At 49.2% G+C, this 22,131-nt stretch overlaps 1 protein-coding gene across 46 annotated transcripts in view; it reads right to left on the bottom strand.

Moving 5' to 3' along the window:
• Plekha6 (pleckstrin homology domain containing A6) overlaps positions 1-22,131 on the bottom strand; it is a 140,263-nt gene that overhangs the window by 55,116 nt on the left and 63,016 nt on the right. For 2 of the 46 annotated variants that reach the window (XM_087581187.1, XM_087581194.1), the window contains exon 1: positions 7,637-7,893. The gene's annotated coding sequence lies outside the window, so the exon portion shown is untranslated. 46 annotated transcript variants of the gene reach the window in all.

Raw genomic sequence — 22,131 nt, 5'->3', positions numbered from 1 at the left:
GGACAACTCCAAACCACTTTACCCTTCCAGCAATGGCTAAATGCTCGTATCCTCGGAAATACAAGGCCTGTTACAGTCCCAAACTAGACAAACAAGAATGGAAAATTTGCCCGCCATCTACAACAGAGAGGTAAACATTAAAAATCAAGACTGGACATAGTGGTCCACACATGCTATAATCCCAGTACATGAGAGATGAGGGCACAATGACCAAGAGCTCATGGCTAGCCTGGAACAGAAATCTTGTCTTTAAAAAGGTTGACACATTCCAAAATCCAATCAAAGGTGGCAGAGCTTTAATCTGGGCAGTGGAGGGGCAAGAGCTTCTCTGTGAGTTCAAGGCCAGCCTGGTCTGCATAATGAGTTTCAGGCCAGCTAGGGCCACATAGTGAGACCCTGTTTTGAAAAAAGGAAAATCCATTTACAGTAAGTTTTAATGATCCAGAGGCTCTTAAATCAATGCATTAAGACTCCACAGTCTGGAATTATCACTACCAAGAGCCTTTTTTTTTTGGCATAGGGCCAGAGGAACATACTTAGAAAAGATGCAAGATGGATCAAGAAAGGACGGAGTCACCCAGAGACAGAGACTGACTGGCCCTTTTTCCTGCTGGGACCAGCCAGTCTCCAGCCAGTGTTGATGGGGAAAGAGAAAGGAAGGAGCCTCCAGTAGGGCTTTGGTCCAAAGGGAAAGGAGGACCTGGAGAGAGAGAGAGAGAGAGAGAGAGAGAGAGAGAGAGAGAGAGAGAGAGAGAGGAGCTGCCACCAGATAGGCAGTCTTAGGATCCTTTCTTCCTTCCTTCCTTCCTTCCTTCCTTCCTTCCTTCCTTCCTTCCTTCCTTTCTTCCTTCCTCCCCTGAGCTTCCCCACCCCTGCCCCTCCCCCATGCAGACCTGGGGCCCTAGAGAGCGAGTCACCAGTGATGCAACCTCAATCTATGAAAATAGCCAAGGAGCAGGTGCCAGGGATAAACACTAGATGGGAGGGAAATGGTCTCAGAGAAAGGAAAGGGCTCCCAGTCCTAGTGCCCAGGCCACTTCCCAGTGCTTCCCAAGCAAGACAATGTTAGCTTCGGTCAGTGACACCCGAGTTACAGACGAGCCTGCCCACACCTACCTGTTGGAGCAAGGCTGTTCCGCTGAGAGGCCCAGTGCAAAACAAAAACACAGGGCTCTAGCTCACAGCAAGCACAGAAACCAAGCGAGAGGTCCTTCTGAGCATGTGTGGCAAACCCACCGGTGACATCCACCCCACTGGGTAGAGCAGTTCCTCTGCAATTCCCCGGAGAGTGTTAGATAAAGCTGTCCGATTGCATTTGTGGCTGACAATCTGAATACGAGGCACACAGGGCCAGTCTGTCCATTCCTCTCCTACATTCTACTTCCCCCTCTTTCTTGGCCTCAACTGCCCAGAAACTTGGCTCCTTCTGCTCCTGGCCTCCTGGGCTTAGTGGGCAGCACCTCCCTCTTATTGTCCTGGTTTCTGTTTGCCTCCTGGAAACCCCACCAGAAGGAAGCATTGTGGCAAAGCCACTAAGGTTGAGTTTACCCTGTCTCTCAAATCTGCCTTGAAGACCAGCATGGCAAGTGCCCTGATCCAGAGACAGTCACCATGCAGGTGGGGCCACCATAGACATTATGTCATCCAATCATCTTCCTCCCAAGAGAGATGGGGGTAGGAGGAACAAAAGAGCTTTTAGCCAAGGGGGGAGGGGTGTGTGTCAACATTTCTTCTTTGATGACAATTCCTTTTTTAAAATTCATATAAGCATATGAGACACACACATACACTCACACACACACACTCACACACACACACACACAGCTCACGTACACACACATACAAATACACTCACACACACTCACACACACAGACACAGCTCACATACACACACATACAAATACACTCTCACACACACACTCACACACATAGATACACACACACACTCATGCACACACAGACGCACTCTCACACACAAACACACCTCTGCAGACACTGCACCCATTGCCTCTTACAAAGCCAAGAACTTCTGTCCATACTCTTGGTCATGTTACCAGAAGGTGTCAAGAAGCACTAGCACTACCTAAGGTGAGGGGACACACTTCCAGGAGGAAGTTACAGGGAAGGGACCACAAACCTAAAAGCAAAAGATTTGGGGTTTTTTGGTTTTTTTGGTTTTTTTTTTTTTTTAGATTTCAGTTTTACTCCCAAATGACAACTTAGCCTTTTAATGAGTGACCAGCTCATCCCCAATTCTGCCTTCAGTGTGTCCACCTGCTCCTCTCCACAGCTTACCCACTGTGTACCTTTTACAAGCATACTGTCCCCATCTCCCACCGCTGTGTCCCTGTGAGCCTCCTTTGCTCAGAGATCCTGGCCCTTCTCTGGAGACAATGGCTCAGAGAGGGAAGAGCGAGCCTCTGGCCTTTGTACACAGGGTGGTTTCGAGAAACCATTGTCTCTTCCGCAGGGCAGGCTCTAAGCAGCTGCATCTCAGACTGTGAGGGTCGCCCATTCTGAAGAGTCCCTTCTCACAAAAGGTGGTGAGTCTAGAGCCTGGCCCAGCTGAAAATCGTTTGTGGTGTGACAGAAGCCCCCTCTAGCTGATTGAGCACACACAGCTAGCGTTTCCTCACCAGCTCCAGAACCACAGAGACAAACATATACCCAACCAACAGGCACTTTACTCACCAGCTCCGTGCGATCCCTAGTCTGGCTGCCTCTAACCCCTTTCACACTCAGGGGTAGGGAAAGGTTTCCATTTAATACCCAGCAGGTCCCTGTGGACAGCAATCATTAACAGCCGCACATGCTGACTGGTCTTAACCCCTTCAGGGCTGGGCTGCCACGATCCAGCTGCTGGACAGTCCTGTCCCCTTTGCCAAGCCCTGAGCGAGTGGCAACTCTTAGCTGGCTGCCATCTACCTTCATAATGCTGCTGCCTCCCTTGAGGAGGAGAGCAAGGGCCGGGAGTCCCACACAGGTCTCCTCACCTAATTGGAACACGCCTACAACCTGAGGCGCTTAACTCTGGCATGGTGCCCAATTGGATGAGCCCACATTGTGAAATATTTGCCAGGCAGGCCAATAGAGAAGCCAGGATACGGGGGGGGGGGGGAGGGATGATAGTTTTTATTTATTCCTGGAGGAGAGTATGCAGACAAAAGTAGTCATGGCATTCATGGCCCTGGGACAGAAGCAGAGAGAAGGCCATCTAGGCCCTGGGGATGCCTCTAGGTGCTCCAAGGACAGAATCCTGGAGGCTTCCTAAGCAACTGAACACTTGCTGCTGAGTTAAACGGTTCTTCTTTTCCTTCTTCTCCTCCTCCTCCCCCTACTCCTCTGCTCTACTCAGGAAAGAGAGGGGGCTTTGGGAAGACTAAGAAGGGGAAACACCAACAGGTAAAGAACTGTGCGAGCACAGTATTCTTTATGTGCAAAGCATGTATTCTTTACATTCTAAAGTTCTAGAAATCACTGGCGCATCTTTGGAACAACCCGCAGGTGACAGGTAGGCAGGCTTGGGAAGAAACGAGAATCCCACTTTCTCTCTTTAAAAATAGGAGACTGACTTAAGAAAACTCTAAATCCAGCAGAAACAGTGTCTCTGTGTAGGGCACATGCAAATCTATGCAGAAACGCACAAATGAACAAGCAGTTCCCTGCTTGCCGCTCTCAGCTCGGCTGGTGAGAGAGTCCCTTGCCAACATTTTCCTAGATTGAGGGGGAGAAATCAGGTAGTCTCTAACTCCACCTTGAGGCCGAGGCAAAGTCAGAGCATCCCACAAGAGCGCAAGAAACGCAACGGGCATGTGCCGTTACTGCCTAGGGAGCACGGTGCCTCCCTCACGTGAAGCCTACCTGAGGTTTGTGGTTGCTGCTGCTGCTGCTGGTGTGAGCTTGACTGGACTATCATAGGAGGGTAGGATGCAAGCACCTTCTGCTGCACACACATAGCTGGCACCCAGCTTCTTGACAGCCCCAGAGGCATGACGAGCTCTGCGCCTCAGCCAGCCAGGTTTAGTAACTGGCAATTTTCCTTATCACCTTGGTTCCTGTTTGCCTATCAGTAAGCCAGCCACTGCGGCTCAGGACCCTCATTCACAACAGCCAGGGGACCTTATCTTATCTTTAGTAATGCCTCCCCAGTCGCCTGGAGCCTAGCTTGCCCTGGTTTCTTAAAGGGGCTCCATTCATATCTCTCTGGGTGTTTTATGCGGGGTTTGAATGTACTGCGACCCCCTTCCTCCTCCTCACCTTACCTTCACAGCTGCCTCTAGGCTACTCCTGAAAAGATTTCAACGGAGCAAGATGTTGGGGCTTTCAGAGGACGGTTTAGAAGCTCATAGTATCAGGCAGACACCCAGCCCCTTAGGTTGAACTGAAGTGAAAGGGGTAGGGAGATGCTTGGGGTATAATGTTAGTTGTATTTCCCCATACTAACAACAAGCAGTAAAAACACCATTTATAATAGTGGGAAGATACTAAATGCTCGAGGCTAAGCTTGACAAGAGATGCGAAATCTACGTGCTGAAAAGCATAAGTCACTACCGAGAGGAATTAGATAAAGAAGGAGAAATTGTTTTCTTGGGTCAGAGGACAATATTATTAAGACATCTATCTACTCCCCCCAGTATTTTCTATTGATGCAACAAAACCCAGTAAGTTCTTTTAATAAAAACTGAGACAAGATAAAAATCTAAAATTGACATGGAAATTCAAAGGACTTTAGAGCATTCTAATCAGAAAACTCTTAAGAAGAATGGCTCCTAGCACTCAGGAGACAAAGGTGGAGAGATCATGGGTTTGGGGCTGCCTGAGCCAAATGAAACTATGTATCATAAAAACAAAACCTGAGGCTCCACGTGCACCTCGGTTGGCAGCTCCTCCTACACCGGCTCTGGGTTTGGTCCCCAGTACTAAGTGGTGCAAGTCTATCCCGGGTGAGGGAAGGAGAGGCGGGAAGAGCGGAAGCTCAGGAAGAGTGAAGTTCAGAATCATCTTTGGCTACATAGCAGGTCTAAGGAAGGGTGAAAGCAGATGGAGAAGGAGGTGGTGGGGCTGAGAATATAGCTCCATGGTAGAGCACCAGCCTAGCGTGAGAGAGGGCCTGAGTTCAAGTCCTACCACAGAAGAAAAGGGGGGAGGGAAGATGGGAGCTGCAAGATGGACCAAGAAAGGGTGGAGTCACTTAGAGACAGAGACTGACTGGTCCTCTTTCTTGCTGGGACTAGCCAGCTTCCAGCCATTGTTGATGGGGAAAGAGAAAGGAAGGAGCCTTCTGTAGGGCTTTGGTCCAAAGGGAAAGGAGGACCTGGAGGGGAGGGGAGCTGCCACCAGATAGGCAGATTCTTCCTCTCTTTCCTCAAACTCCTGTCCTTATCCCTATAAATAAATAAATCCATTTATGATAAATTTGTTTTGAGCAAGACATAAAGATGATTTCAATACATGGCACTGGACCAATAGTAGATCCACATGCCAACCAACCAACCAACCAGAGAGAGGGGAAAAACACTCAGGAAACTGGAAAGATGCCTCAGATGTTAAGGACACTGGCTGCTCTTGCAGAGGACCAGGGTTCGATTCCCAGCATCCATATGGTTACTCCCAACTATCTGTAACTCTAGTTCCCTGGGATCCGATGCCCTCTTCTGACCTCCAAGAGTATTAGGAACACACATGCATGCATGTACATGTGTGCATGCATGTGCACGTATGCACACACATACACACACACACAAAATAAATCTTACGAAAAAACAAGTCCTACTACCATAAACTCAACCAATTAAATAGATCATAGTCCCAAGAACAAGAGCTAAAAGTACATTTCTAGAGAAAAAAATGAGAGAAAAATCTCAGAGACTTTGGGGTTGTCGAAGAACTCAATAAAATAAATACCAAATAAAAGATGTCGTTCTTAAAAAGACATTGTTCCAGAAATGAAATGCCATTAAAGAGAATCCCACCTATAGAACTGACATGAGACTTCCACAAGAACACATAAAGGGCACACAACTTATATGGAGACAGTAAGCACCACCAAGGGAGACACAGGAAGTGCACATCGTATCGATCATGAGACGCCGTGTGTACATCCAATGTGTGGGAGTGCCGGTAGTTTTAGAACAACTAAAACTGAAAGACTGACCAATGGCCAGTGGTCCAGCAGGTAGAGGCTCTGGAACAGAGAGGAATGGTGCATCTCTCAGGGAGGGGGCAGCAGGCTGTTTCCTGAGAAATTAGATGCAGTCGCCCTAGAGCCCATCCATCCCACTCCTACATATTTATGAAGAGGAATTAGCCTGTGTCTACATAAAGACATATACAGCAATGCTCACAGAACCTTTACCCGATAGCTCCAAGCTGAAAACAACTATCACAAACCTGTGAACACAGCACGAAGCCACAGGACAGGGTGGCACTCGGCAAGAGAATAAATTACTAATGTAGGCAACGAAAGGAAATAGATGGGTCTCAAAACAATTACGCTGAGTGAAAGAGCCCAGACCTTTCCAAAAGAGAGTACACACTGTAAGGCTCTATTATAAAATGCTTTAAAAATTGCAAGCTAATCTACAGTGGCAGAAAGTAGACCAGAGTAGCCTGAGGACAGGGTGGAACAGGGATTAAAAAAGAGACAGGAAGCATTTTGGGGGGAGTGATGGAAACCTCTCTCTCTCTCTCTCTCTCTCTCTCTCTCTCTCTCTCTCTCTCTCTCTCTCTCTCTTTTTCTCTCTCTCTCTCTCTGGCTGAACTAGAGACTGAGCCTAAGACCTTGCACTGAGGTATCTTACCCTGTTCTTCATTATCTTAATTATGGTAAGAAGACTACAGATTTGGAGCCAGCCTGGGCTACATAGTAAAATCTTATCCCCAAAATTTAAAAAGGCAGAATGTCTCACAGCAGATATTGCGTTAGCCTCTAAACCTATGTGCCATTTTTTTATGTCCACTATAGTTGAGTAAAAGTATAAAAAAGAAAAGCCTTCACTTGAAAAGGCTTTAGGCAAACTTTCTTCCTCCTGATGCACGCACGCCTTATGTTTTAGGTGTGGATGGAGCTCAGAGACGGAATGAGACTGGGCAGAAGCCAGCCTTTCTCTCCTAGAGTCCTCTTCCCTCCAATGGAAGCAACACAGAGCAGCAGGGATGGCCAGGGGTCCTGACCAGCCAGTGTTTTCCTCATGGCTCTGCAGTAAGTAATTCAGGCAGGCCCAAATGTGTGTACACAAACAAAGGATCACTTGTTTATGACAGAAGGTTGTATTATGTCAAACACAACCTTACGATTCAGCAAACACCCACTACTACTTCATTTGATTCTTTTATGGCCCATGAGGCTGGCAGGAAGGGATTTCCAACTCAAGGAAGCACAGAAGCAAGGGGCCAGTGCGATGGCTCCGTGGGTAAAGGCACTTGCTGGGCAAGCTTGACAACCTTAGTTCAATCTCTGGGACCCAGGGACAGGTAGAAGTGGGCACCGACTCCATAAAGCTGTCCTCTGGCCTCCACACACCACCTACAGCACACAGGCATCTGCACTCCACATCCTACGTACGCACAACCATAATAAACAAAGGAGCACACGTGACTACACAGCTCTGACAAGGTCTTGGATGAGTCAACCTACCTTGGGGTCTTTTCAACTGCAGTCTTCCTCCTAGTTCAGCAAGGCTGTGTCCCTCTAACCTGGCTTGGCTCTCAGAGACCTGGGGGATGCAGACCCACATCTTGTGCTCACTCAGTCCCCGGTGTGGACAACACCCCCATGAGCTCTAAAAGTGGCTGGCTACGAAGAGCAAAGGGCCTAGCAGGGTGGGAGCAGAATCAACTAAAGGGAGCCGTGATATCAGGATGGGGAGGGCTCAGGGAGCCAGGGATCTAATTAGATCACACACTTGATGTGAAGAGGGGGAAAGGCCAACCAAACACCACTCCCTAGCCGGAAGTCTAGTGGGTGTGGAAGCTGTTCGTGAGTCTGGAAGCTGTTAGACCAGAGGCTCCCAGCCAAAGGCCTCTGTACCCTTCCTCTCCCCGCTCTCCATCCACACCCTCCCTCTGTTCTGGCCAGGGCCTCTGGCTAGGAGCCCTACCTTTCTCTCCCTTGTTCTGAGGATGGGATGCCTGGGAGGGGGAGAAACCGCTCCTGCAGAGCACAGGGGTACAAAGTTTAAGGGGTACCCTAATCTCAACCAAGATTTATACCACCCTGGGACAAATCTAGAGAGGTTGTTTTGCCTCATGGCTGACAGAACCCAAGTCCTTGGGAGGCAAGCAAGTGGACCCCACCATCACTACCGTGGCAATATAATTAAAAAGGCACAGGAACGCCTATGTGTCATGGCGAGGCAGTTATGTGTTTAGGGCATTTTCCCTCGGCCTTGGGCTCCAGTGTGGCCTGGAGAGGTACTGCTCTGATTTAAAATGGCAAAGGTTTTTCACGATTTTTTTTTCAACGTTGTACTAAAACACCCATTTTGGGACCAGAGAGATGGCTCAGTGGCTTAGAGCACTTGTTGATACTACAGAGGACATGGGTTCAATTCCTAGGGCTCACACAGTGGATGGCTCACATTGGAAACTCCAGTTCCAGGAGATCTGCCACCCTCTTCTGACTTTCATGGGCACCTGGCTCGTGCGTGGTGCATAGACCTGTATGCTAGCAAGACATTCACATGCATAAGTAAATAAATCTTTTCAAGCTAAAAAAAAATTATTCATCCTGTTTGGTGAATTTCTTGGTGCGCCTCAACCCCACCCACATTTAAATTTTATGCCTGAGAAAGAGGCTTCAAGATGCCTATCCTTGGCAACCCAGCCAGGGCTGAGGTGGAAGAGCAGGAGGTGGCGACTGGAAAAGACCAGAAAGACTCAGCAAAGACAGGGTATGAGCAACCGAGAAAGGCTCAAGCCAGATAAGAGTGGGGGTGGTGATCCTGGAATAGCTTTGAATGATGTTTTTAGGTTAAGTGTAAAGTGAAATTTGGACTGTATATCAGATAATAGAATTGTAGCAATGTCGCGTTTCCAGTGTTTGCTAATTGGTCTGTGGTTATGCAAGAAAACATCCTTGTTTTTTAAAGTTTTTTTTTTTTTTAAGGGAGTCACAGCTGTCTGACAACTGTATTAGCCAAACCCTCCTCCCTCTCCAGCCCACACTGTAGAGGCAACAGGAAGAAAGAGTAACAGGACAAAGAATTGTGTGGACATTTGCTTCCAGCAAGAAGAATTAACCCGGAACCCCCGAGCCTTTCTCCTTTCCCCCAGGAAACCCTGACAGTTAGCACAGAAGAAAAGGAAATCAAGGCACCTCTGGGCTGCTCCCCACCCAGGAGCCAGGTCAGGAGATCTGCCTCTGCTCTGCTCAGGAAGCGAGAGAGCTGGAGCAGGCCCAGGATGGTGTCAGTTATGCAGCATGAAATTCCCTCTGTACGCCCCATCTACAAGCTAACTCTTCCGTTTGTTTGCCCTGCGTTGAATTTGCATTAGTCTTGAGGTTGAGGGCCCTGGATCAGGCCCCACTCCTGACCCTAGCTCCTCCAGTTACTGCCTACAGAATTTTGGGTGAGTGACCGTACCTCTCTCCGTCTTCTTTCCCTCGGCTGTACAAAGGAAATAACGCCAGGATTTTACTCGTGGGTTTGCTACAGGATTAGATGAGATGATGCCAATGAAGTAGGGAAGACGATGGCCAGCACTTAATAAACGGCAGCAGTCGGTGGCTGCCAATGACTGTTAGCGTCTGCCTGCCTCTACCTTGACTCCTTCACTGTTCATCCCTCAGAGATGAAGGCCAGGTCTCACTACAAAAGCTCTTGGTTCAGCACTTTGTCACAGAAAGATGGACACTTAAGAATGGGTCCAAAGGCGGGCATGGTGGCCCATGTCTTTAATATCAGCACGGAGGGACACACAGATAGGTTGCTCTCTTTGAGTCCTAGGCCAACCTAACCAAGACGACCTAGTGAGATCATATCTCCAAAAAACCAAACAAACACACACACACACACACACACACACACACACACACTCACACACACAGACACACACACTCACACACACAGACACACACACAGACACACACACACTCACACACACAGACACATACACACTCACACACACAGACACACACACACAGACACACACACAGACACACACACACAGACACACACACAGACACACACACACAGACACACACACACAGACACACACACACAGACACACACACACAGACACACACACAGACACACACACACTCACACACACAGACACATACACACTCTCACACACACAGACACACACACACACAAACAGAGAGGGCGGGGGAGATTTGTTCAAAAGAAGCCATCCATCCATCCATCCATCCATCCATCCATCCATCCATCATCCATCCATCCATCCATCCATCCATCAAGAGAACAACACACAGAGAGGATACATGACTGCAATCCTACCATTCAGTAGGAAGATTGCCATGTCTTCAAGGCCTACCTGGACTACATGGAAAGTTCCCGACCAACTGGTAAGACCCTGTCTCAAGAAAGAAAGGGAGGGAAGAAGAAGGGAGGAAGAGTACCCAGAGACCCCCCACTTCAGACCAAAGAATCACCAAAGCCAGGTCTTCTTGTCCTAGCAGCCAGGGTAAACCCTGTCAGAATGTCTCGGGTGAGATGCCTGTCCCTAGCAGCCTGTGTACTTGGAGGTGGGCACTTCCTGTGTGTCCTAGCTTACTTGGGATTTGAAAAGCAGGTCAACCCTAGCAACAGCATCCCTGGGCAGAGAGAGTTGACTACAAACTTCCACAATCCAGTGCTTCTGATGCAACGGTAGGGTGGGCATGAGAAAAGGAATGCCATCACCCTTAGAGTGAATGAGAGGACAGAGGAGACCACTGTTAAGTGCTTCTGGCAATCATCTATGAAAGCTAACTTCTCATCTGGAGCCCCCTCCCCATCTTTTTCCCCCTCCCCATCTTAGAGATGCAGGTGCAGTTGGGGAGAATGCACAGAAAGAGGAGGAAAGGAAATAATACATGGAGAGCCAGAGAGCGTCTTCAGGGTGGAAAAAGGGCAGACCAAGGGCAGGGTGGATAAAGGTCAGGAAGCAGTCGATTTAGGCCAGATGGTCCTTCTGTGACAGAGCCGGAACAGGCAATTCTGTAGCCATAAACAGCCACTCAAGAAGCCCCAAACCACACGAATGCACATGTGAAGATGCTGATGAGCTCCAGCTGCTCCTGGGTGAGCCGAGGCGTGTGGGAGGGCAAGGAGGGAAGGGGACGGACACGTGTGTTGTGTGTTTCCAGACACGTTGGCTGCAGGAGCAGATCGGGTTTCATGCGACCCAAAGCTCAAAGGATCTGGGAGACTACAAATACAGACTGATACATCAGATGAGGCTTTGGGGCTGAGGGCTCCATGCTACGCTCTAGCCAGTCTCCTGGTGTTGTCTGACCACTGACGTACACTCACGTGCGTGTGTTTCTCAGCCCAGAGTTTGGGTTTTGCAGGTTCCTTTCTCCATGGTCCATCTGCTGGGCATCCATCAGCAATTTGCACACTTGCTTTGAGCAGCCCCACCTTCCCCAAAGGGCACCGCACAGCCTTCTAAGTTTCCAGGAAGGGTGAAACCTCAGCCCACCCACTGCCTGGCCCCTTACATTCCAGCCCTGCGCCCAGAGTTTGACCTCCTCTCTGGCTGGCTGCAGATATGTTCCGTTTTGAACAGCGCAGCTCTCGGGCCCCTCCAGACCGTCCCCTGGTCTGCACGCACACCGGCATGCTCACTCACATACACACTTACTGGTTCCAGAAAAGTCAGGCAAGATGAGAGTGAAGAGTATCTCACTGCAGCATCCTCCTACAACAGCTCTTACGACACAGATCCTAGCGGGCCTGCCTCCTCCTGCCTGCTCAGTCTACACACACAGTGAACCAATGAACCGAGGAGAGGGGCTCAGGACCTGGAAGAGGAGCAATGGGCAAAGGAAGCTCTGTACCCTGACCCTGGAAGCTTCTCCAGTGTTACCCCAGGACAGTGGGGTGGCTAAGCACAAGGCTATTGCCACCCACAGAGAAACCTTTAGATTCCTCCCTCCCAGCCAAAAGAGAAAGTAAAAGAATTCAGAGACAGGGTAGAGATGAAGACTGTTCACCACAGACCTCGTTGAATAGGCTGTCCCCTAAATCTCCTGCAGTTATCACACTTGTCTGGGATGCACCATGTGACGCGTAAGCAATCACATCCCTCTGGAAAAGCGTGGCTTGTCTAAATATAAATTGTATGCTGTGTGTCCGCCCACCCTGCCCCAACACACCCAAAACTCTCAGAACAAAGACCAATCCCCTTCGGTTTCCTTCTTTCTACCACAAACTCCCGTTCTGGCTAAGCTCAGAGATCTGACTGGGGAGGGCTCACTAGAGCAGAGCTTTTCCCTCCACCAGCTGAGAGAGGAAAAACTCTCCCCCCTCGTCAGTGTGAGCAAGAGGGATGTTGGGAACCAGATGCCCAGTGGTGGAGCTAAGAACAAGTTTATCCCTCTCCTGCCTCCATTTTTTCCTACAGTATAAAGGTAATCAAGGTAATAGGGTTCACCCATGCTTTCAACAACCCCAGTCATGCTGAAGATGATCACTACCATTCTTAGGTTCCCAAGGTCTAGGCCCACCCGAAACAAAGAAACAAAGAAACAAAGATTCAGCATCTCTCCGTGGCTCACTGCGATTTGAGTATTGTCGGAGATCAAAGTGTCTCTGTGTGATTCTTTGCAGGTTTGGCCCATCAGCGTCCCAAGGCCTATGAGTACAGTGAAGAGAGAAAAGGTAGTGTCTTGGCTTGGGACCTTCTGATGGCCTCCTCCACTTCATAGTCCTCTCTTGACTTGCCTGAACCTCTACACCGTTATGGTCCACAGTTGGCTGTGGTTTTATGACATCTGTAGCAGGGAAAGAGGGACCTAGACCCGTGTTCTCTGCCGCTCCTGGTGCAGTCAAATAAAGGTCCCTTGTCTTCTCTGCTGTGTCTTCAGATGGAGGGCTACAGGCAGTCAGACGTGGTTGTGAATTCCCAGGCCTAAATCCTCATGGTCACATAAAGAAATAATTCCATAGTCACTGCCTAGATGGATTCTAACTTAAGCCAAACAGGATGACTCTGTCCTCCTCAGGCTTCGAGGAGAGAGGCACCGTGGGAGGATTCTGTTATACTGCAAAAGATGGAAGTTAGCAAGTGTTGAGCTTCCCAACTACGAGGCTTTGAGATGCTCATCCCCTGGTGTATGATAGAGCACCTCGATCTGGCCTACACTCAAAGGATACAGTTTTACCAATGGGCAGAGGAAGAGAACAGCCTTCAAAGCCTGGTTCTGGGTCCTTTCCAGGCACAGGGCACAGCCACACTTGGCCTCCTTCAGTCACACTGCCAGGCTTCAGTCCCCAGCCTACTGGGCCTTGTGGTCAGGCAGGAGGAGCGGCAAAACAAACTGCCATCTTGGATCAGAGAAACTTCTTTTTGCAGAGACTCAGTCAAAGGACTGAGAATAATGGCTACTGAATGCCCAGCTGTAACGAGACATGTTACAACTATCACAGGCTATCACAGAAGAAAGGGCAGAAAGTGTGTGAGAGCTGGAGGAAGGGGTGGGGGTGGGGAGCCGTGGGAAATCCTGACTTCTGAGCAGGACAGTGCCTAATACACTCTTGACCAGCAGTTGCCGTTACCTGCATAAGACTGTCAACACCCTGTTGTGGAATTTACATATAGTTAATATTGATGGCAGAGGGAGAACATTTTCTTCAGTATCTGGCCAGTGGTAAAGTACCTACTCTCACACACACAAACGTAGAAGGGGGCTAGTAGTGAAGAGAAAGGAGATAATCAAGACTGAGAAAGGGAAAAGAGAAGGGACAAAGGCAGTATGATTTGAATGCATCATGTACAGGTATGTAAACTTGAATACTCGTGCAAGATTGCTTAGGAACACGAAAGCTCTCCAAGCCAAATCCCTGTTGGAGTAGAGCCCAAGTCACCTTGAAGAAATTGACCATCACAGCATCCACAGTTGCCACGGTAATAGGCATGCTCCTGAAACCTGGCACCACCATGCTGGGGACACAGGGTAGGCCCTTGATCTCACCTGGCCCAAGTTCCTTCCTGGGAGTGAAGACTACAGTTGAGAGAAGAATGACACCACTCCACTTCCAAGTGATTGAGCAGATAGCACGTCTACAAGAGGAACACTCGCCCACTTTCTTCCACTGTGGGCTGCCCACAAGGCTAACTAACGTTCTTACTTCCCCCACTGAGGGACAGGAGTGAGCAGCGACAGCTAGCTCCAAGGCAGTTGGCCTCTTGTTTCTAGTTTGTTCCCAGGGTCCAATCAGTTCTCTGACAGAGAGATCTGAGAAACACTCTAAGCCTCTACAATTAAACCTTCAAGACCTAAGCTGTTTGAGTAGCTTCACTAACTTGGGTCCGGAAGTCAAGGCTAGCACAGGGGTACAGAGTGGGAAGTATCCAGCACCTCCCCTAGACTCTGCATACAAGGCTGACCCGAGGGCAGAGTAGAACTAGCTGAGAAGGAAGAGGGGAGAGCAAAGATGGTAGTGGGCACAGAAAACAGGGAGGCTGACTCTAAAGCACGGAAAAGCATCGAGATGCTCAAGAGAGAGCCAGCAAAAGGATAAATGGATATGGCCCTGACGGTGGACTGAAGTCCTAAGCAAAGTGACAGGTGCTGATACTGAAAGGACTCTTAACCGATTGACAGTAAGAGGACAAAGCTTTGAGATACAGAGCCGGAGGACAGCATCATTGAAGAGAGGACAAGCCTAGCACCCTGGGTCCTCTGCTGTCTTAGAGTCTCATGATTCTTCCAGACCACAGGGTCCTATCTGCCCATCTAGTCTTTAAGAATGTCTACCTTTCTGCTACCAGCTCCATGATCCAACAGTCCCTCTATGAAGATCCTTACCCCCACTTTCCATTCTGCAATTGGCTGGAGCAGTTATTTCTTATTCCTGGAGCAACCAACTAACCACCATTCTCACTGAATAGCTTCCCAGTGAGGAACACAGACAGCTCAGGCCATACCTTCTCCAGATCGTCTGGGCCTTATACTGCTTAAAGTTCACTGACAGCAGGCTCTTTTGCACAGAGAAATACCATGAGCAGAGGGACCTGGATATTCAGAGTTCAATTCTTGCCATCTCGAGATAGGAGTGGCCATCCGAAAGCACTGAGAAGGTAGGTGAGCCCATGGCATCTCCCATGCCCCCACACCATCGTCCAAACAACAGAGCAATGTCCATCTTTCCAATGAAGAGTTAAAAGCAGGCTGTGTCATCACCAGATTGAATTAGCACTTCCTTTGGCTCCTTTTTTTTTTTCACATTGCTAATGAAGACCAGTGAGACCCTCTAATTGAATTTCCCCTGCTTCGAGCTGCACATCCCTTCTTGTGTTTATCTGGGAGTAGCAATGCTCGCAAACTCCTCTACGGATGGCCCAACACCATGCAAGACTCCTCCAGTAGTCTACTATCCTAGTAGTTCTGCGCAGAACCATTTCTACTGCGGATGGCTCTTCTCTCACTACACATGATCGCACTTGTTCCTGGCTCTCACGGCCCCCACAAAGCCAGCTGGATTCTCCTCATGAGCCACAAACTGAGCTCAACTTTAGCTTCACGGCTGAGCTTTTCGCCTACTGGGATCGCAGAAGTCAATATACAAGCTGACAAGTGATGCGTATCAGAAAGCACCTTCCCAGTGGGGAGAAATTCCAAGCCAAGGATGCTCCCATCTCTCCCTCACTCATACGCAGAGAGGTAAGACTCAGGCCGCAGTGGAAAAATCCCGGCTCCATGACAAATGGACCTGGACTGGAATCACAGCTCAGGTGCTTACCAACAAACCTATGCCGAGTCCTAAGTCCTTCTGAGCCCTAGCTTCCTTGTCTGTGAAATGGGAAGATTAGTTCTGACCTAGAAGATTACATAAGACACTACCCGGTCACAGTGACTTCAAAGCATTCCAAAATCCGAGAACACCCCAGACCAGGCTTTCCCCTGATCTGGGCAGTAACCAACAACCAGACTAGAACCTATCTGGTAACAAAACATGACTTGACCTTGCCTGAGTCCCCTTACAGCCTCTATTCCACTTCTGCGACTCTTGGAATCATTCTCGCCACAGACACATTAAAATGACTGTGGAAAACAGGCATTGTCACATGCCTTAATCCCAGCACTAGGGAAGAAAAAGGGGGCAGATCTCTGAGTTCAAGGCTAACCTGGTCTACGGAGTGAGTTACGGGGCAGCCAGGGCTCAAACAAGCAACAAACAAACAAAATGGCTGAGAAACTACTCCAGACTCTGCTGGGTTTGTACGTAGTATAGTGTATGCACTGTGCCTATCACCCTAAAATCCTTAGGGCCTCCCTGGCAAAGGAGTGGGAAGCTATTTATATAAACCCCTTCTCTAGTCCTCTCTGCCAGGACAGAGGTTTCAGGGCAATCGTCAGAGTTATTTAAGCTAAAGATGCTGACAGCCATCTACCTTGTCACCAATCTGAGAGGGGCTCCGCGTTCCTGGGATCTGCAGCTGCCTCTCTGGAATTCAAGTTGGCATGAGGTTGGGGGGAAAAGGCAAAGCCCAGCCCTTTCCGAAAGCCTGCTGCTTGCCTACCCTGAGTGGATCTGGCAGAGGTGATGCGGTGCTGTTATTTGGTTGAGCCTCAGGTATAGACATGCCTGAAGATTCCAAACATGCCTCCCAGCTCCCCACCTCATGGGTATCCAGCGCTTTCTCCACCTTCTCGAGGCGTTATCTGCACCATTTGTGCCCTATGGACATCCCCGGGGGGAATGAATGGCCCAAATACGGCAAACACTGAAAGAAGGGGGATCTGAGCTTGTGGGAACTTGGACCAACGGGAGGAAAGGATTCTGAGCATTAGGAGGTGCTGAAGATGGGGTGTTCCGAAGGTGAAGGGGGGCGGGGGATAGGGGGAGCAAACACACCACCATCCAGTGGAACAGGTTTGGCACGTTTCTCCTGATGCCATCTCATGGCCCCAGGAGATTTTAATATGGGAAGCCAGCTCTAGTCAACAAGCAAGTCATGTTGAGCAATTCCTCTCTTCAAGTCCCTTGGCTCTAATCACTCATTTTAGGGACTTGCTGATGAGAAGTCTATGATCAACTTTCTTAGAGACCTGGTCATCCCAATGGGCTTCCTGGATCTGCCCAACACATAGCTCCATGCTGTTACCTCAAGCCACCTGCTACCTCAAGTCACCCTCCCAATAGCCATCAACCGTTGGCCGGATTTCTAACTCTGGTAGCATAAGCTCCGTCTGGCAGAACAGTGAGGTCTCCCTGAAGTTCCTGGGTAGGATCCACTGTCTACACATGAAGAACTACTGTGTGTGGTTAACAGTGCACCGTATTGTGGCTAAGCCATGCTGTCATGCATGGTTAGAGGCTGGGGCCTTAGGTCCCATGGCAAAGCTTGAAAAGTGAAGGCAGGCCCTTCTTGACCTTTGCATCCCAAAGAAGGCATGCCACACTGCACGGCTCACATATCTGCCCTCCCGGCTCCAATATCTTTCAGGAAATTCTTATCTCCAAGAATTTGGCTGGACTCTCTGACTCTGTATTCTAGACCTAGTCAAAGCCAGGAGGAAATTTTATCAGCCAAGCTTGGTGCTGAATGCCCATAACCCTAGCCATTATGGAAGGAAGGCAAGAGGATCACAAGTTCAAGGCCTCTCTTGAACATATCGAGTTCAAGGTCTGTCTGAGTAGCATCGTAAAACCCTATCTCAAAATAAAAACGGATCTTGCGGGGGGGGGGGGTGCTGGAGAGGTGGCTCGATGGTTAAGAGCACGTACTGCTCTTGTTAGAAACCAGAAATGAGCTCTCAGTACCCACGTCATATAGCTCATAACTACCTGTAATGCCCTCAGGACCCTGGATGCACTAGGACTCCTGTACACACACCCATATGTAGAAGCACTCTCTCTCTCTCTCTCTCTCTCTCTCTCTCTCTCTCTCTCTCTCACACACACACACACACACACACACACACACACACACACACACACACACACAAACTTCTTTTTTAAAGATCTTGGAGTGGATCGCCATGGTGGTGCAGGAGCAAGGCCCCGGGCTCAACTCCAGCGAGGAGCTGGGAACCCTTAGCAATAGGGGATTTCCGTTTTGTGTTGTTTCATTTAGTTTCCTGTTTGGAGTCAGGGTCTCACTATCTCCGACTGGGTTGAAACTCACTGTGTGGAACAGGATGGTGTCCAACTCACAGAGCCCCACCTCCCCATCTTCCAAGTGCTGCGATGAAAGGCGGGTACCACCACACCCAGCTCGTATCAGAGACTTTTTGAGGAAAGCCGCCAGTAGAAGTGACCAGAGATGACTTAAGAAAAGTATCTGTCGCCTGTCACTGGCCTTCCCCAAACTCCAGTGAACCATGAGATGGGTCCATTCTACTTTGTACTCTCAAATGGCTGAGATCTTTGATGTTCAGTTCCTGGATTGCTTTTCATTTTCTGTGCTTCCCCTGACTCCAGTGAGTCCAAACAGCCCACAGGATCTGTCAGAAGCTCCAGGTTCAGCCTTTACCATTCCAGAAACCTTGCAGAGTATGGACCTGGCACCCGGGCTTGGCCTCCGGGACCAGAGCCCTTTGCAACCTCAGACAAGCTCACCACACTTCTCCATGCCCAAGGAGAGCTTACAGTCCACCACGTATTCCCTCAACGTAACAACTTTCCTAATTTAGAATTTTCTTGAACTAGAAGAGCCTGATCTTGTGCTTCTAAAAAAGGGCCAAAGAATGCACCTCAAAAAAAGAGAACCCGGCTCAATTTCCAGGGTGGTTCCAACTTATTCTCTCCCCAACGCTTCTGCACCTACAAGTCCACACACATGTTCAGAGAAACCACAAGCCTGAGGTTCTGCTAACTGTGGATCTGCATGGGGAATCTGACACATCTGTTGGAATCTCAGGTCTAAGTCCTCAGAAGGGGAATGATTCTGATGTTCTAATGCCTCTGGGAGCCTCCAATTTGGAAGAGTTACGGCCTATAGTTGGGAGCTCTAGAAAAGCTGAGCCTCCCAGCATTGTAAATGTCCTCTCTCTGACCACATAAAGAGATGTTTCTGAATGACTGACACTAGGTACCAAGACCCCCAAGTGCAAAACAGACCTTGTACTGCTCTCAAAATATAATCCACAAATCCCCTCTGTGGTTTCCAAGGACAGATGATGTCATCACTTCTAAAAGATGACTGTGGATAGGAACTGCAAGCCCCAGCCAGCAGCTTGGAAAGAAAAGCCTCCATTGGTGTCATTCAGGACATGGAAGAGGAAGTAATTGCTGACCCCTGGCTAGTGGCCTTATTTTGGAGAGGAAACCTCCTTCATCTTGGGAACAAGGAAGCCACAACTCAGTTTGAGCTCATCGGGAAAGGGGACTGGAATGGGGTCAGAATCTGAGCCTGCCTGATAGAGGAGGCCTCAGCAGAGGGACTGCTTAGAGAAAATCCTGGAGGCAAAATCTTTGGATTTCATGGGCCAGTAAAACTTCAAATATTGAAATCTGAGGAACCAATGTAAGGTTGCCAACTTTTTGTTTTTTGCCAAATAAGGAAATCGTAAAGCCCAACTACTGTCTCTTCTCACCATCCACCCATGAAAAGACAGAAAGCTGTAACCTCAGAATGTTTTAACATGTCTTGTATTGCAAGAGAAGTCCTTCATACACATTGACTTGAAGAGGAGGAGGAGGAGGAGGAGGGGGAGGAGGAGGGGGAGGAGGAGGAGGAGGGGGAGGAGGAGGGGGAGGAGGAGGAGGGGGAGGAGGAGGAGGAGGGGGAGGAGGAGGGGGAGGAGGAGGAGGAGGAGGAGGGGGAGGAGGAGGGGGAGGAGGAGGAGGAAGAAGAAGAAGAAGAAGAAGAAGAAGAAGAAGAAGAAGAAGAAGAAGAAGAAGAGAAATACATTCTCTTTATTTTTCTCAATTCATTTTATCTGTCACAGATCAAAACTTGAAAACTTGGGGCTCAAAGAACAGCCGACCTCTCTATGTCTGTTTCTAGCTTGAGTCTGAAAGTTAAGGAAAAGATCCCAAATTTTAGAAATTTTGACCTCCCTTGGTGCTGGCCATGGGTGGGGGTGGAAACCACAAGCATGCTAGCTTGGACTCTGGGAAGATACCATGCCAACTACAGAGTACCAGAAACAGTTTGGTTATTTTATGAATTAATGTTCACCGAGACTCCTTCTCCACCCTGGATCTCCACGCTTCTATGAGACCCTCATTTTATTGACCTCTTTACTGTACAAGTTGAAGACAGAAAGACAATGTGGCCGAAGTGATAAATAATACCTGAGATATACAGTAGGCTGTGGGTGTGGCAGTGAGCATCCCATCAGCAAGACACAGGTGGAGGACACAGAATAGGGCTTCTCCACTTGGCTGAGGGGTGGGGTTGGAGTGAACAAGCAGAGGGGGGCACATACAGAATGGAGCCGAGGGCTGAGTGACCAGAGGGACATGCACCAGGACCAGCATAACGATTAGAAACTGGATCGTGAGTTTATTGCTTCTTCCCACCGACTTACAGAGAACAGCGTCTTTTAGCTTCTTCCTCATCTGCACTGCACTGCCTTATTACAGGGAGTCCTATCCAGGGCCAGAGGTGGCTCCCTTCTTCCTTTACCCCATCCTGTACCTGATGCAGTGCCAAAAGAGGGAGGACTGAGAATGCATGTCCCACACTGGCTAGGACAGCAGCGAGTGCACACATGTTGCTGATGTCTACACTGGCTAGGACAGCAGGCTGCACACATGTTGCTGATGTCCACACTGGCTAGGACAGCAGGGTGCACACATGTTGCTGATGTCCACACTGGCTAGGACAGCAGAGTGCACACATGTTGCTGTGGGTCTGAGCTGGATTGCTGGTACAACCAATGATTGTCACTGCTGCCTGTGGGCTGGAACCCTACGCAGAGGCTTCTACCAAGCAGTCCACACTGGAAATTCTATTTAGAAGAAGCTGATGACATAAGTGAGAAGTATTTTCTTTAAAGTCCCATAATTTGAAAAATAACCACACCATACAAAGTGCTAATTACACTGTAGTGAGGAGCAGTTTGTCTGCCCATGCTATCCCGACCCCGGTTTAATGGCACTGGGTTCCTGTGTCCAAAATGTTTTTGCCAGATTCACACTCCCTGTCACACCGATTTCCTCAAAGGCAGCCGGCAACCCTGGTTTTCCACTCCAGATTACATCTCCACAGGGAGCAGAGAACTCCTGGGTGGTTGCGACTTTAGATCATCAGAGTTTGGGGTTCCCCAGCACCCTCTGCTATCCATTTCCAACCATTCCACGGCTGTCTCTAGTTCTTCTAATACATATCTCAGCACCCCCCAAATCTACTTTTCAAAACCCACTTCCACGTTCCTGCTGAACCCCATTCATCCTGGCCCACCCACCCTCCCAGCCAGATCCCTGCTAAATCCTGCCTCACAGCATGCGCTGCCCACAAGGCCAGTTGCTGTTCAAATGGGCCCTGGCAGCAAATCAAAGCCGCCTGCCCATCAGCCTCTATTAGGTAGTTTGTTGAGTTCTGCCTCTTGCAGCTAGATAACACGCAAACCCAGAACAGCATTCAGCCAGCCTCGCCCTCGGCCACTAATCACTTTCCCGTCCAAATATCTGTATCCAGGCATAGTGCCAGCCCCACCCACCTAAGGCATTGGCCTCCCTCCTGCCCTGCATTGGGAAGAAAGTGCTCCTGGCATTTGTCTCTCACAGCTCTGACTCTTCCTGCTGGTTCAAAGTAACTGTACAGGGAGATCGAGCCAGAAGCCACTGGCTAGTTAGCTACACCAGACTGGGGGGCAGGGGCAGGGGAGAGCCAAGTGCCTGCCACACCAAAGCTCTCCCAGAGACACGAGTTCGCTGGACACCCCAGTACAGGCCCACTCTGTAAGGCCCCTCTGGGATCCCTTACTCCAAGTTACATAGATATTCATATTTCATTCCAGACATGAGAGATCTCCATGGGAGGCCCCAAGGATGAGGGATCTAGGGT

This window comes from Rattus norvegicus, chromosome 13 (assembly GCF_021556685.1).
Source record: "Rattus norvegicus strain SHRSP/BbbUtx chromosome 13, alternate assembly SHRSP_T2T, whole genome shotgun sequence".
Classification (NCBI taxonomy): Eukaryota; Metazoa; Chordata; class Mammalia; order Rodentia; family Muridae; genus Rattus; species Rattus norvegicus.
This window is presented reverse-complemented; position numbering and strand designations above follow the sequence as displayed.